A 14,183-nucleotide genomic window follows, 5' to 3' on the forward strand; every position below is an offset into this window, starting at 1 on the left:
ACAATAAACTAGGCGTAAATATTAATACTATCATACTCTTACTATAAATGACATCACTCCCAGCTGTGCGTACCTTAGCTAAGTATCAGCTTGCAAAAAAGAAGCTAAACGTCTTAATACGATATCATATCTCAAATATTCTCGTTAAGTGGAGAGAACTTTAGTTTCTGAAAACACACTGACGGTCGGCTCCGGAAGACTCTCTAATAACTAATACAACCACAAGAAAAGACGTATAAGAGCGTTACAATGAAAATTGCCTCTTCACGCTCTTAATAATAATAATAATAATAATAATAATAATAATAATAATAATAACAATCGAAAACACAGCAGAGTGCTCAGACAAAATAAGGCACTCCTAAATTCACACCTCATTCACGTCTTCGAAACTCTCGGCTCCAAATGCATCACAACAACACACACTCTATACTCAGCCTAACAAATAAATAATATAGACAGTACTACATACGCAAGTGAGTAATAAACCTGCTAATGATAAATGATGAATCAACATACACACTGCCACGTAATCAACATGTACAGCACTGCAGAAAACATTCACCACAACACACAACATTTACCACAACACGTAAAAAACTCCATGTAAACACGGCCAAGGCAAAACACGTACAAGTAGAAAAAAAAAAAAGAACAGGTTACCAGGAAGTAGGTCAGTCATACCATACATACACACACACACACACACACACACACACATACACACACACACACACACACACACACACACACACACACACACACACACACACACACACACACACACACACACACACATTTCAAGGATGTGGGTCGTTCGCAGACAGGAGTTACATGACTAGAGGGAAACTGCACCATAGCCTTGAGCGGGAAGCAGCCTTGACCGTCTGAGCAGGCAGGCAGGCAGGCAGGCAAACAGACAGACAGACAAAGAGGCAGGCAGTTTCGTTACCTAACCTTACCGCTACTTGTTCTCCCGTCGCTACGTCAAAAACAGCGTAATCAGACTGTAAATCCAACAATCAGACTTTAAATTCCACAATTAGACTTTAAATCCCACAATTAGACTTTAAATCCCACAATTAGACTTTAAATCCCACAATTAGACTTTAAATCCCACAATCAGAATTTTAATATCACAATCAGACTTTAAATTCAACTTTTCTGAGTTTTCTTCCACCCACTCTCCTTCTCCAGCGTCACATAATTATAATGTGGCTATTTGAAATGCTTACGAGGCTTGTTTATATATATAATGCGTCACTCTCACACCCTAAAGACTTTAATAATGTTTATCGGGGGAAATTGTGTGTGTACATTCAAGTCACTATATTTTTAGCCCTTAACCCTTCACTCTGATGACATTATATTCTATTACTGCTACCTCGAGAAGATTTAATTCCTCACTGGAGGTAGACACTCTTGCTTTATTAACTCCTAGCAATAAAAATTTGTCCCATGCTAAAATACAAAATAAAACGGGAAAAAGAATAACGTCTGGAGGTAGTATGAATAAACCAAAAATAAACCTCACTGGAGTCACGGGGTTAAAACACTGCTTACGACTTCTCTGTTTCATAGGACTATAATACATGAGGTTTTCAGATATTTCGTAAAAAACTTATCTGTAGCGACTTCTGTACATAAAATCTCAATACCCTGTCATGTGTTACTGATTGAATTTGCGTCGTTATGAAAACTATAAATATCATACACGAGAATGTTGAAGTCTACTATCCATAATAAATCGCTGAGGATGAGCCGCTTGCCAGTCAGATTATGGACTTTAATCTGGATGACTTCAAGATAATTCTACTCGCCACTGGGAGTCTCTCCAAAAGCAACTAATTAAGCATTTTCCTATTCATCTTTCCCTCTTACAATAGTTTCCTCATCATTACCTTTCTCTTCATTATCCTGCATCACATCGGTTGTAGACATAGGCAAAGGTTAACCATTGGCGAAAGGCGCAAACTTTCCAGCCAATATTCAGCAGTCTCTTTAACCCAGGCAACAATCAGCTGTTTACTTTACATTTATCTCCATTATACTCCATTGTTATCGTCTTGCAACACCCTGGCTGGCGACACGAGCAAAGGTTAACTTGGGAAAGCGTATGTGAACTTTCAAGCCTGTCTCCAGTTCGCTCTCTCTCATAATTTTTACTTTCTCCTATCCCTTTTCCTTTACTAACTTCTATCTTCACTGTCTAGCATCACTCCTGCTGAAGACATAAAAGGTGACTGTAACATAAAATCATAGTGTGTCTTGGCATCTAAGTGCAGTGAGATGTTCAAATGGAAAGAATCTACTCTTATATTCATGCGCTGCTGACTGAAAAATTTTCTACATGATAAATAATTTCTAACTAATACAGTATGCAATCACACCGTTTGCACAGTACTCTGAAGAATATTGTTCGGCTTTGGTTATTACATTCAGACTATTGCTGGGCTGCAGTATTCGGCTGAGGAAAATAATTACTACTCGGCAGGATTTAAAAAAAATAATAATTCGCTTAGCCAACTGAGATGCAGCAGTACATTTAGAAGCTTTAACCTATTTAATGCAACAAAATTTTTATCAATCCGAAAGAAAACTCTATAATTCACGAGTCAATCATTTGGTTACTACTGACAGCTAAAATTCCTTGAGTCTCACCACTTTAACTTGACTGAGATTTCTTCGTCCTTGGCTCTATATCCTTTCCTTAGCACTTCATTGTGACTATCAGCACATTTTAGTGTTCACTTCTTACTACAGCACAGCATGCAAGATGGAAAGACGGCAAAATTACGCCCTGATAAAGTGAACTGAGTGTAGCCTTCATCGGTTGTAGCAAAAATCTAGTTCGGCAGATATCACAGTTACCTTGCGCTTTATGCATACCAAAACCTGTTCCTGCGGTGAATCATAAGTCTTACCCTCCTCCTTCGCTACTGACAACCTCATGACACACTCCGACCGTGTGTTCTGGGTCGTATGCTCATATATTTACGAATGATTCCTTGCCATAACTCTGATTTTGACTTGCAGAAAGGACAAGGAGACTACACAACTCTTCCATGTCATTTGTTCTTTCTGATAAATAAATAAATAAAATAATAATAATAATAATAGTTAAAAATGGTATATCATGAGCTATTCTGTGCTTCCGCTAGGACAAAGAGAGAGAGAGAGAGAGAGAGAGAGAGAGAGAGGACAAGGAAATGAGTGTTACGAGCTGGAGTTTTACTGTACGAGTAAATATGTTAAAGAATCCCACTCCCCTCTTTCTGCGATTCTACGATTTACGCTTGGTTAGTCTGGGGTGTGTATTTTTGATGCATTTTACTGCGGAAATGGCTATCTATTTTTATCTGATTTTATTCTTGCTTTCATTTAGTGGTGTTATAATCAATGCGGTGTTAAGAAAATGGCCAGTGCAGATTGATATAATTACTTGATATCATTTATTACCCGTCTCTCTCTCTCTCTCTCTCTCTCTCTCTCTCTCTCTCTCTCTCTCTCTCTCTACGGATCACTTCTGGCTGCCGCATTGTAGTTTCCATGGGTAACTCGTGTAGGGAGAGAGAATGGACTCTACCCTACCTGTCCATCCTACAAATCAATACTCTACCGTTAACTCCTTTCAATTTCCATGTGCGATAACAGCCTACGGTCATATCCTTCTAATTTATACGTTTAAATTACCATACATATCAGATCTATCTCCCCGTGTAGGCCCTTATGACATTGCTAAGCTGAATAAAATCGTCTCTGGTTAGGTGCAACAGAATACTAGAGTTGTACTATTCATGTGAAGGTTGATGGTACCAGTGTTAACATCAAGGCTCCTATGAATCACTCAGCTGAATTAAACCATCTGGCGTTGGCTGGAATGCAATACTAGAGTTATCCCCACCATGAAGAGGTTAATTGTTGCCCCTAATATTATATTCCTCAGATGCGTAATAGCAAAAGCTGGAAGCCTGTAACTCCTCCCATCTATTAATACTTAACATATATACTACCATTAAGTATATTCTGAGGATATAGCTAGTTTGGTCCGACTAAATTCTTTCAGTATTACTGCAGTTTATATAAATCTTGCTTATAATTCTTATACCCCTCGCAATAAAGAGAAATAAAATGAAAATGTTCTCTTTCTGAATGAGGAAGTATACTGTACGAAGAAGTGTTGAATAAATTTAGGTTCGTACTCTGCGCTATTATTATTATTATTTTTTTTATTATTAAAGTCATCATCAGACTATTATATTCGGCTCAGGGAAGGCTCGCGGTGAGCTGATTAAATGCCTCCCTTTGTTTTGTTCTCATTAAATGCCTCGGTCTGTGTTGCTCTCATTAAATGCCCCCTTCTCTTTGCTTTTATTAAATCCTTCTCCCTCTTTTTCTCTTTGATCTCTTTAAATGTCTCCATCTGTTCTTCTCTCATTAAATGCCCCACCCCCGTTTTATTCTCATTAAATCCCTCCCTCTGTGGTGTTTTTTAAATATCTCCCATTGTTTAAGTGGCTGAATACCTCCTTTTGGTATATCTCGTTACTTTTCGTTGACTGTTTCACTCCATTCTTCTTTTGCTAAATATCATTACTTAGTTCTCATTAGTGTGCACTGATTTTTCGTTGAGTCGTTCACTATGTATAGCTCTCGGTATATATCACTACATAGTGCTTATTAACTCCCTCCCTCTCTTTTGTTACCGATGAATGCATTCTACTATTTCGCTTTCATTAATTGTTTCGCTTTGTTTTACTGTGAATAAAAGTCTCCCTCTATTTAAACATCTCCCCCTACTGCTTTTGTTAAACGCCTACTTCAGTTTTGCTTTCACTATTCCTATTAGTCCGATTACGCAACTCATTTTCCTGTTCTTTCATTACCGTGCCGCTCTACTCTCGTTAATATCTGGAAGGAAAAAATTCCTACCCAAAAACGAACGAATAAATGAGTAAACAAACAAATATTTAAACTGTACCAACGAAGCCACACTGAATTTTGACGAAACACTCGTATTAACAAAAACAAACCGGACAATCTCTAATAAAATGATGCTCAAACATTTCCATAAATCTACCATCAACGTCAACTGGAAAAAAACACTAAAAATAGCTAACGATAAACTTGGGATGCGGCTAAACTCCTTCACACCACTTGCTAAGGAAGCGACAAAAATGCTATATAATCAAAGCAGCAGGTCCAAATCAATCCGCAAACTATAATCTCACAGGCAATAATGTTTTCAAAAATATTTAGCTCTTGAACACAACCAAAATTCAATACTCAGTAAAATGGGCGATGATCATCATCATCATCATCCCTTCCTCGGACAGGATTCTCCTTTAGCTGTAAAAACTATTAGAGCCGCACCAAGATTACCAAAAATACTGTCTTTATACAGAATTAAACCAGAGGAACCAAATATCAGTTCACTTTATCACCTATAAACCCAGTTTCTCTGCACTGTGAACTATAAATTTACTTAAGGAGTCTTGCTCTTAATTATAATTGCTATCACACTGAACTGTCCAAACATCAAGATGGATTTCGTGCACAACTTTCACCCACTACTTACCTTTCGAAGATAATCTTGCTTTGGGTATGTTCAACACCTCTGACCCCTGCTACCCTCTCCCATCCCTGCTACTTCCACCCCTGCTACCCTCTCCCAACCTTACTATCACCTATCATCCCTGCTACCTTCCTCCACCCCTGCTACCTTCCTCCAACCCCTGCTATCCTCTGACACCCCTCCTACCCTCTAACACCCCTGTTATCCTCTGACTCCCCTTTCACCCTCTTCCATCCCTGCTACCCTCTCCCACCCCTGCTACCCTCTCCCACCCCTGCTACCCTCTCCCACCCCTGCTACCCTCTCCCATCCCTATTACCCTCTCCCAACCCTAATACCCTCTCCCACCACTGCTACCCTCTCCCACCCCTACTACCCTCTCCCGCCCCTGCCTCATGCCCTTCATACATCTTCCACCCCTTCTCCCTCTCTCCCACTCCTCCCCCCTTTCCCATTCATATCCTCCTCCTCCCACCCATTCCTCCTCTCCCTCCTATGTCTTCTACACCGCCACCACCTCCCCTTTAGATCGTTTGTCCTTCTCTTAATTCTCTTCCCCTCAACACATCCTTTCCCCCTCCTCCTCACCCTCCCCTCAACACATCCTTTCCCCCTCCTCCTCACCCTCCCCACACCATACATTTCTCCCTCCTACTTCTTCCTCTCTCTTACCCCATCTCCCTCCCTTCAAAGTATTTTAAATCATATGTTGTTCTGCCTCCCCCCCTCTCTCACCACCTGCCTTCCACTTCCCCTTCTCCCTCAACTCATACCCTCCCTCTCACACATTTCACTTTCTTCGACTTACCTTCCACCATCCCCTCTCCCCCACCTCTTCCTCTTCTCCCTCCCATCTCTTCCATCACATCTCCCCTTTGCTCATAACCTTTTACCTATAACACAATATATTCCACCTTCTCTCACTGATTCCCCTTCCACCTCCCCTCCCTTTCATCTCCCCTATACTCCCCATTCTTTCCCCCATCCAATCTTTCCTGTCTCCCTACTCATTACTCCCTCTCTACCCCCCATCCGTCCTTCCTGTCTCCCTACTTTCATTGATGCCAAGGAGGGGTGACAAATGGCAGGAGTGACAGGAGGCCATAGTAACATTGCAACACCGCCCCTCTGTTACCCCACCTGTCTCCGGTCTTACCTTGTCGAGATGTACAGTCGGAGGCAAGACTTCGCCTACGTTTTACACTGCATCTACTTCGCACTGTGGCCATGGTCGTTCCTTTCTTTTCAGACAAATCATATCAGAAAGAATCATTTATCCACAAAAAACATACCATGCCCATCTCTGCTTAGTAATATTAGCCACCAGATGAAGAGAGATATAGCTGTAATATTGGGCAAACTTTTCTCCCTGACTGCATACCGATTCTGGGGGGAGAGGAGACAACAGAGTGTGATACAGGAGGAAGATAGGGTGCTGGGGGTGCAACGAGAGAGAAGAGGGGTGAGGGAGAGAAGAGAAAAGATGTGCTACAGAGGGAGAAGGGATGGAAGATGGAAGTAAAAGAAAAGGGAGGGAGTAGGAGTACAAGCAAGAGGGGGATGAAGTAGGGTGACAAATGGTGGGAGGCCACAGAACGATTACAAAACACCCCCTCTGTTACAGCATCTGTTCGTCTCACCTTGATGAGCCTACATCCCGTAACGTATAGAGGCAAACTGAGAAGGTAGGGGAGATATGAGAGGAGTGGAGGAAGAGGGGGACAGAGAAAGAGGAAAAATGGTGAGGGAATAGGTCGTATAAACGATGGAAACAAACAGAGAGAGAGAGAGAGAGAGAGAGAGAGAGAGAGAGAGAGAGAGAGAGAGAGAGAGAGGTGAATGGGACGAGTGGCATCAATGTGGTAACCCAAATCGGCCACTGTCTAGGAATCCGGTGTCTGTCTCCCCAACCGTGTCTGGGATGATGATGAGGCTGTGTGTGTGTGTGTGTGTGTGTGTGTGTGTGTGTGTGTGTGTGTGTGTGTGTGTGTGTGTGTGTGTGTGTGTGTGTGTGTGTGTGTGTGTGTGTGTGTGTGTGTGTGTGTGTGTGTGTGTGTGTGTGTCATTATCATGCCTTTGGTCGGCGTCTCCGTATTCATTTCCATACTTATGATTAAAATTTTCTTGTGGCCGTCTGCTTGTTCTTATCTACGACCTCCATATTTATCTCTGACCGTGTATCTGGACGGGAATATCAATGGCCTTAGAACTGGGCTCGTGTTTCTCTTTAAGTGTGATGGTTTTGTATGCGTATCTGCTCGCCTGCGCATTAGCTTACATGATTCTGTGTATATGCCTTGATCTTTGGTACTGTGTGTGTGTGTGTGTGTGTGTGTGTGTGTGTGTGTGTGTGTGTGTGTGTGTGTGTGTGTGTGTGTGTGTGTGTGTGTGTGTGTGTGTGTGTGTGTGTGTGTGTGTGTGTGTGTGTGTGTGTGTGTGTGTGTGTGTGTGTGTAAGGCATGACGTGACGTAGTGTATGGTCTGGTACAAATGTGGCCGTGTGAGGTGTGATACTGCATGATATGTGTGAAGTGTATTAGTGTATGTGACATGGTAGGCAGAAGTGTGAAAGTGTGATATGTGTGTGACCTGAGGTAGTGTGTGATATGGCAAATAAAAGTGTGAGAGTGTGAGGTGTGTGGGAAGTGTAATAGTGTCTCATACTAAATACTGACTTTTCTAATGCCATATGAACTGTGGCTATGAATGGAAATTACATATAAATCACTGGCTTAGGGACACAAAAACAGAGGGGTCGCGTTGTTTATAGTAGAATCATTGAGCATAAAGGCAACTGTGGGAATCTTCGCATCATTTTCCGTGTAGCAACTTGAATGAAACAGATGGTAAAGTCGCCCTTCCCTTCTGTCACCAACACCGCCACTCCCACCATCACCACCACAAACACATCCACTACCCATTCCTCCACCACCACCACCACCACCACCCTCTTTCCATTAACAGTACTACCATAATAGCATTCGTTCCACAATTACAATCACTGCCATCACTGAACCATAACCACCATTATCACCTACATTACTTTCCTTCTTTACCAATGACAACTACTGTACTGCCACATCCCTCATTCCACCTACACACCATCATGCCTTCCTCTTTTAATCACCACCATCACCAATGCATTACTCCTTCCACGGCCATTAATACTCTAAGCATCACGCAACAAGAGGACTTTCCTAAGCTTATTAACAGTGTAGGGTTCAGAAATGTAAAATATAAAATGATGTCAGTGCAGGGGGAGGGGGTGGAACAGAGACAATTTCTACACCCATCACTTGAATTTGGGTTAGTCGTTCTTAGCCTTTTCTTACTGTTGCCAGACAATTTTATTCAGCTTGAGAGATATATATGATAATGAAGGGATTAACTGCGGCTGTCTAACCCCTTCAGTTCGAAAAGTCCACCTAAGCTAAGTAAAATCGTCGTGAAATGCCTGGAATAAGGGGCAAGTGAGAAAAAGCGCATCATCGCATAAAAATATACTTAAGAACGAAGCTGCAGATTATCTGTTTGTGGTTTATCGATATAGATAACACTAACAGAATCAAGCACTAATAAAGAGAAAATATAAAGCAGGAGAAAAAAAAATCCGTCCAAAAGTTTTAATCTGTATCATAATGATCCGATTTCTGTAAGTTTGTTGGTTTGTTTGTTACCGTAACGCTGCAAAAACGGCGAAACGTAGCGCAATTTTTGTGAGGGCAGGGTACCGTTAAAATGCTCTAACTTTAATATAACAGTTTCCAGTCCAATCGGTCCACCAGTTCCTGAGTTATGACTCATTTCTTGCCTTTTGACATCGAGCGATGGCCGCCGAAGGCGGCCTTTAAGCGAGTAACACTAATAAAGAAAAATCTAGGAGTAATAAACAGCAAAAATAGTGCCAGAGACCCAAAACCTGGCAATAGTTTTAATCAGTTTATGAAGACAAATGAGTGCGTAGGATGCATTAATTATCAGGGAGGAATGCATGCCATGGGAATATTTAGAATGGAGAGTGAGGGGGGGACGGGGCTGAAAAAGGTGAGGGGGGAAGGAAGAGGTTGGAAGGGATTGAAAAGGGAGAAGGGGCTGGAAGGGATGAGGGGGGAATAGGTGAGGGGGAGGGGGCTGAGGGAGGGGGCATATCAGTGAAGAGGTAGTGGAGGAGGAAAGAAAGAGGAAGGGAGGGTTTAGGGGAGGAAAGGGTTTAAGGATTGGGGTCTGAGGGGAAATGGAAGGAAAAATGAGTAGGGGAAGGAGAAAGGATAGGAAAAGAAAGAGTTTGGGTAGGGGATGGGGATGCTAAAAAGGAGAGGGCGCTGAAGATAGCTTAAGAAGGGGTTAAGAAGAGGGGTAGAGGGGAAGAGGGAAGAAAAGGAGGAAGACGGAAGAAGAGGAGGAGGAGGGGTAAGAAGAGATGATGTAAAAGGGGAAGAAGATAAGGGGAAGGGGGAACGAGGGTATTGGTATGAGAAGGGGGAGCAGGTTAGGAGTGAAAGGGGAGGGGGAAGAGGGTTAAAAGGATGGCGAAGTGTGGGGAATGGAGGTATGGGAGAGGGGTGGAAGTGGGGGTATCATCAATGAATTATACCGCCGTAACAAGCACCAAATTACTCTCCCTTTTTAATGGAAAAAATCGGTGCATGCCGTCTAGTGGTGGGTGATAGTCTCTCTCTCTCTCTCTCTCTAACTTTCTTTTTAATCAGGAATTATCATGAGCATCACAGCCCATTATCCCCATTAACGGTCTGCCTTCACGCAAGCACTGGAAGGCGTATCTCGCCCACAAGCACTTTGGGAATGAGGCAAATATTAACAAGAGTCGCACCTCTCTCTCTCTCTCTCTCTCTCTCTCTCTCTCTCTCTCTCTCTCTCTCTCTCTCTCTCTCATGCCCTTCCCCTCTCGTACTCCTTTTTCTCACCACTCCCCTCTTCCTTACTCCTTTTCTAATCCCCCTTCTATACCCTCCCCTTTTCCTTAACCCCCTTTCTAAACCATCCCCCCTACCTCTCCCCTCTCCTCAACTATCCCTCCTCCTCTCCCCTCCACTCTCCCCTACCCCTTTCGCTCCTATCCCTCCCCCCACCCCACTGGATCGCTCTCATAACCCCGGCTCCCTAGCTCGGTATTTGCAAGCAGTATTGAATTAAAACTTGATTGCATTACTCCTCACACTAAAATCCACCTCCACCATCACCATCCACCCACGGTCTACCACGTACCAAATACCTCATACCATACACCTTATACCAAACACCTCATACTATAAAAAATACCTGAAATCATATATCATACACCTTGTGGCATATATCATACACTGCACTTCATACCATGCACCTTATGCCATACACCACATACCACATACCTCATACCATGCACCACATACCATATACCTCATACCATACACCTCATACCATATACCTCATACCATATACCTCATACCATACACCTCATACCATACACTCCCTGGCTTCACTGCATCCATACGCGCTGCAAGTCCTAAAAAAAATATGGGTGGTTGGTTCATACAGAGCCAGGATAAAAAGGAGCAGAGGAGGATAGGTGAGGAAGGTGGGGAAGAGGGATAGAGTAAGGAGAGGGATGGAAGACAAAGAGGTGGGATACTGAGAGGGAAAAAGAGCAATGGAGAGAGCGGAAGAGGGTGAGGTGGGACACAGTGATGGAGAGTCTTACGTAAAAGGAGAAAGTGGGAGAGAGGGTAAGGAGGGATGCTGGAAAGCGAGAGTGAGGGACGGTGGTAGAATGAGTAGAGGGATAGTTGGCAGACAGGGAAATGGAGATAAAGACAGGGTGGAGGGAGAGGGCAAATGACAGGAAGATGCAAAGTACAAGGCAGGAGACTGTGGAAGAACAAAGTAGGAGCCGGGAAGACAGAACAGTGGGAAGGAAGGAGGGTAAGGAGAAAGAGAAAAAAGGAGGGAGGGGGGCAGAAGAGCTTGAGATTCTTTTTTAGTCCGTTTCTTGTGCGGTTAACTATGTCTATAAAATAAATTTCATGAGTTTATGATCAAGATAAACAACACAATAAGATCCCCGAATTACCATGTGCTCTTCTCGAGCCGTAGGTAAAATAAAAAGTACAAAAAAGAGAAAGGCAAAAAGTAGACTGAATGGAAATTGCATTCTACAATACCTTCAACTTTTAAGGTGAATAACGATGGCTGCATATCGTTGTGGATGCCTCTTCTTTGATCTGTGTGAAAGAAAAAGACAATTATGAAAGGATGATAAAGAGGACGGAATGTACAGAATGGTAAGGATGGGAAGGTGGAAGGCGATGTGAAATCAGAATCCACAACGAAATAGACAGGATACTTCGACAGGAAAGTGAGAGGGAAGTAGAAAATCAGAAGGGAAAGAGGACACGAACAACAACACTTGCGACAGAGGGAGGGGAAAGAGATACAGAGTTGAAAAAACAGAGGCACTGCACAAGATTAAATCTGAAGAGAGGAAAACAGGAGAACAGAGAAGAGAAGAAATGACTGACTGTCGTGTTTAGCAGCCGACCACACAATATTCTGAGTACTTTAAAAAACTACTTGACACTCAGCTGTCATAAATATTTCTAGATTAATAAACGATGCATACAATTTTCTTCTCTAAACTATCCTCCTCTTCTCTGCACCCTCACATTCACCAGTGCATTCTCTTTACTGATTATATTACCCCCTCCCTTCCTCCCCCTCCTCCCTGTGTGTGTGTGTGTGTGTGTGTGTGTGTGTGTGTGTGTGTGTGTGTGTGTGTGTGTGTGTGTGTGTGTGTGTGTGTGTGTGTGTGTGTGTGTGTGTGTGTGTGTGTGTGTGTGTGTGTGTGTGTGTGTGTGTGTGTGTGTGTGTGTGTGTGCCCACCTACCTGTGGAAATACTTACCGGCCAGGCTATACTGTCCATCCTTCCATCTAGCTGTCCATTTATGCATACCTCCATCTATCTATCCATCAGCCTCTGCCTCTCTTTACCTCTCTCTTCCTCTATCTCATTTTCACAAAGCGGTAGCGGGGTAGACTAAAACAAAAACAAAAAAACATCATCCCCGGATCACCCCCATCTCATGCACGCTTCTCATTCAATTAGTGGACTTTCCTCTCTATCTCCCCTCGCGCATTCCTTCCCTCCCTCCGCCATTCTCTCTCTCTCTCTCTCTCTCTCTCTCTCTCTCTCTCTCTCTCTCTCTCTCTCTCATTTACATATCTATATCTATCTACATACTTCTCTATCTGCCTATCTCCTCCCAACCTCCTTAACAACCTATCTCTCTATCTAATCTATTCACCTAATCTATCTATCTACCTATTTATCCATCTGTCTGTCTGTCTATCCTTTATCCACCCAAGTACCATTATTCCCCTCCTTCTCCCTCTCTCTCTCTCTCTCTCTCTCTCTCTCTCTCTCTCTCTCTCTCTCACCCACCACCACCATTACCCCTGCCGTTGTTACGTTACGCTATCGTTTCGTCCACCCCTCTCTCATTTCCCGCTAATGGCCTTGTTTCGTCTACGTGCTTACCACTTCATCTCTCTATATTTCTTTGCATAAGGTTAACTCCCAATCTCGCTTAATTTTACTACGTGCGTACGCGGGAATGTATGTTGGGCTTCACTTTTCCGGCCATGCATGATCATAATATCTCTTTTGGCTGATGTGTGTGTATACCGACTCTCTCTCTCTCTCTCTCTCTCTCTCTCTCTCTCTCTCTCTCTCTCTCTCTCTCTCTCTCATCTTGACATGGTAACTCTAACCCCTTCACTACGGTTATGTCTCTAATATTATATTCTGCTTACTTTTCGCAACCCCTCGACAATAATATTCAATTGATGGGAGATACCTGAAACTGGAATCAGCTGTAGCGTATATGAACTGCTTCAATATGATTCTTTTTCTAAGTTAACTAATATCGTCTGGCGGCGGCACAAGCGAAACTTACACACACACACACACACACACACACACACACACACACACACAAACACACACACACACACACACACATTTATTCACCTATGACAAGCATCCAATACACATTCATGGTCAATAATTCCTTTATTATTCTGCTGGGAGTTTCGATCAATGAAATGAGACTCCTACCCATCCGAATACGGTCGATCAGCTTAGCAAGATCAAAGTTCGGACACGGTTTATTTTCATCCATTTGAATTTAATCATCATCATCATCATCATCATCATCACCATCATCATCAATATCATCATCATCATTATCATTACCATTATTATTATTATTATTATTATTATCATTATTATGCATTAACTATCAAAACTCGCACTGAATTTCAATACGGTTTTGGGGTATACGTAAATTAACCCCAACTCTTCACTAACGTCAGTTAGTACATATTTATTTGCATAACAGTCCCTCCTTGAGCCTCAAGACGTCATTTATATCTCTCTTGCTGCTTCAAAACTCTTCTTCAGCTTGGGAAATGGCTCTTAGAGATGAATGAAGACAATGTTATAACCATCTACGTAACAAAATCTCCCTATGCTGAAAAAATTGTCTGACGGGAACATGAACAAAATTAAAACGTTATAGTATTGAAGCGATTAACATTTTTGTATAATATCTG

The sequence above is a fragment of the Coenobita brevimanus genome, chromosome 89, assembly GCF_032717465.1.
Source record: "Coenobita brevimanus isolate Jiangsu-jjx chromosome 89, ASM3271746v2, whole genome shotgun sequence".
In the NCBI taxonomy this organism is placed as follows: Eukaryota; Metazoa; Arthropoda; class Malacostraca; order Decapoda; family Coenobitidae; genus Coenobita; species Coenobita brevimanus.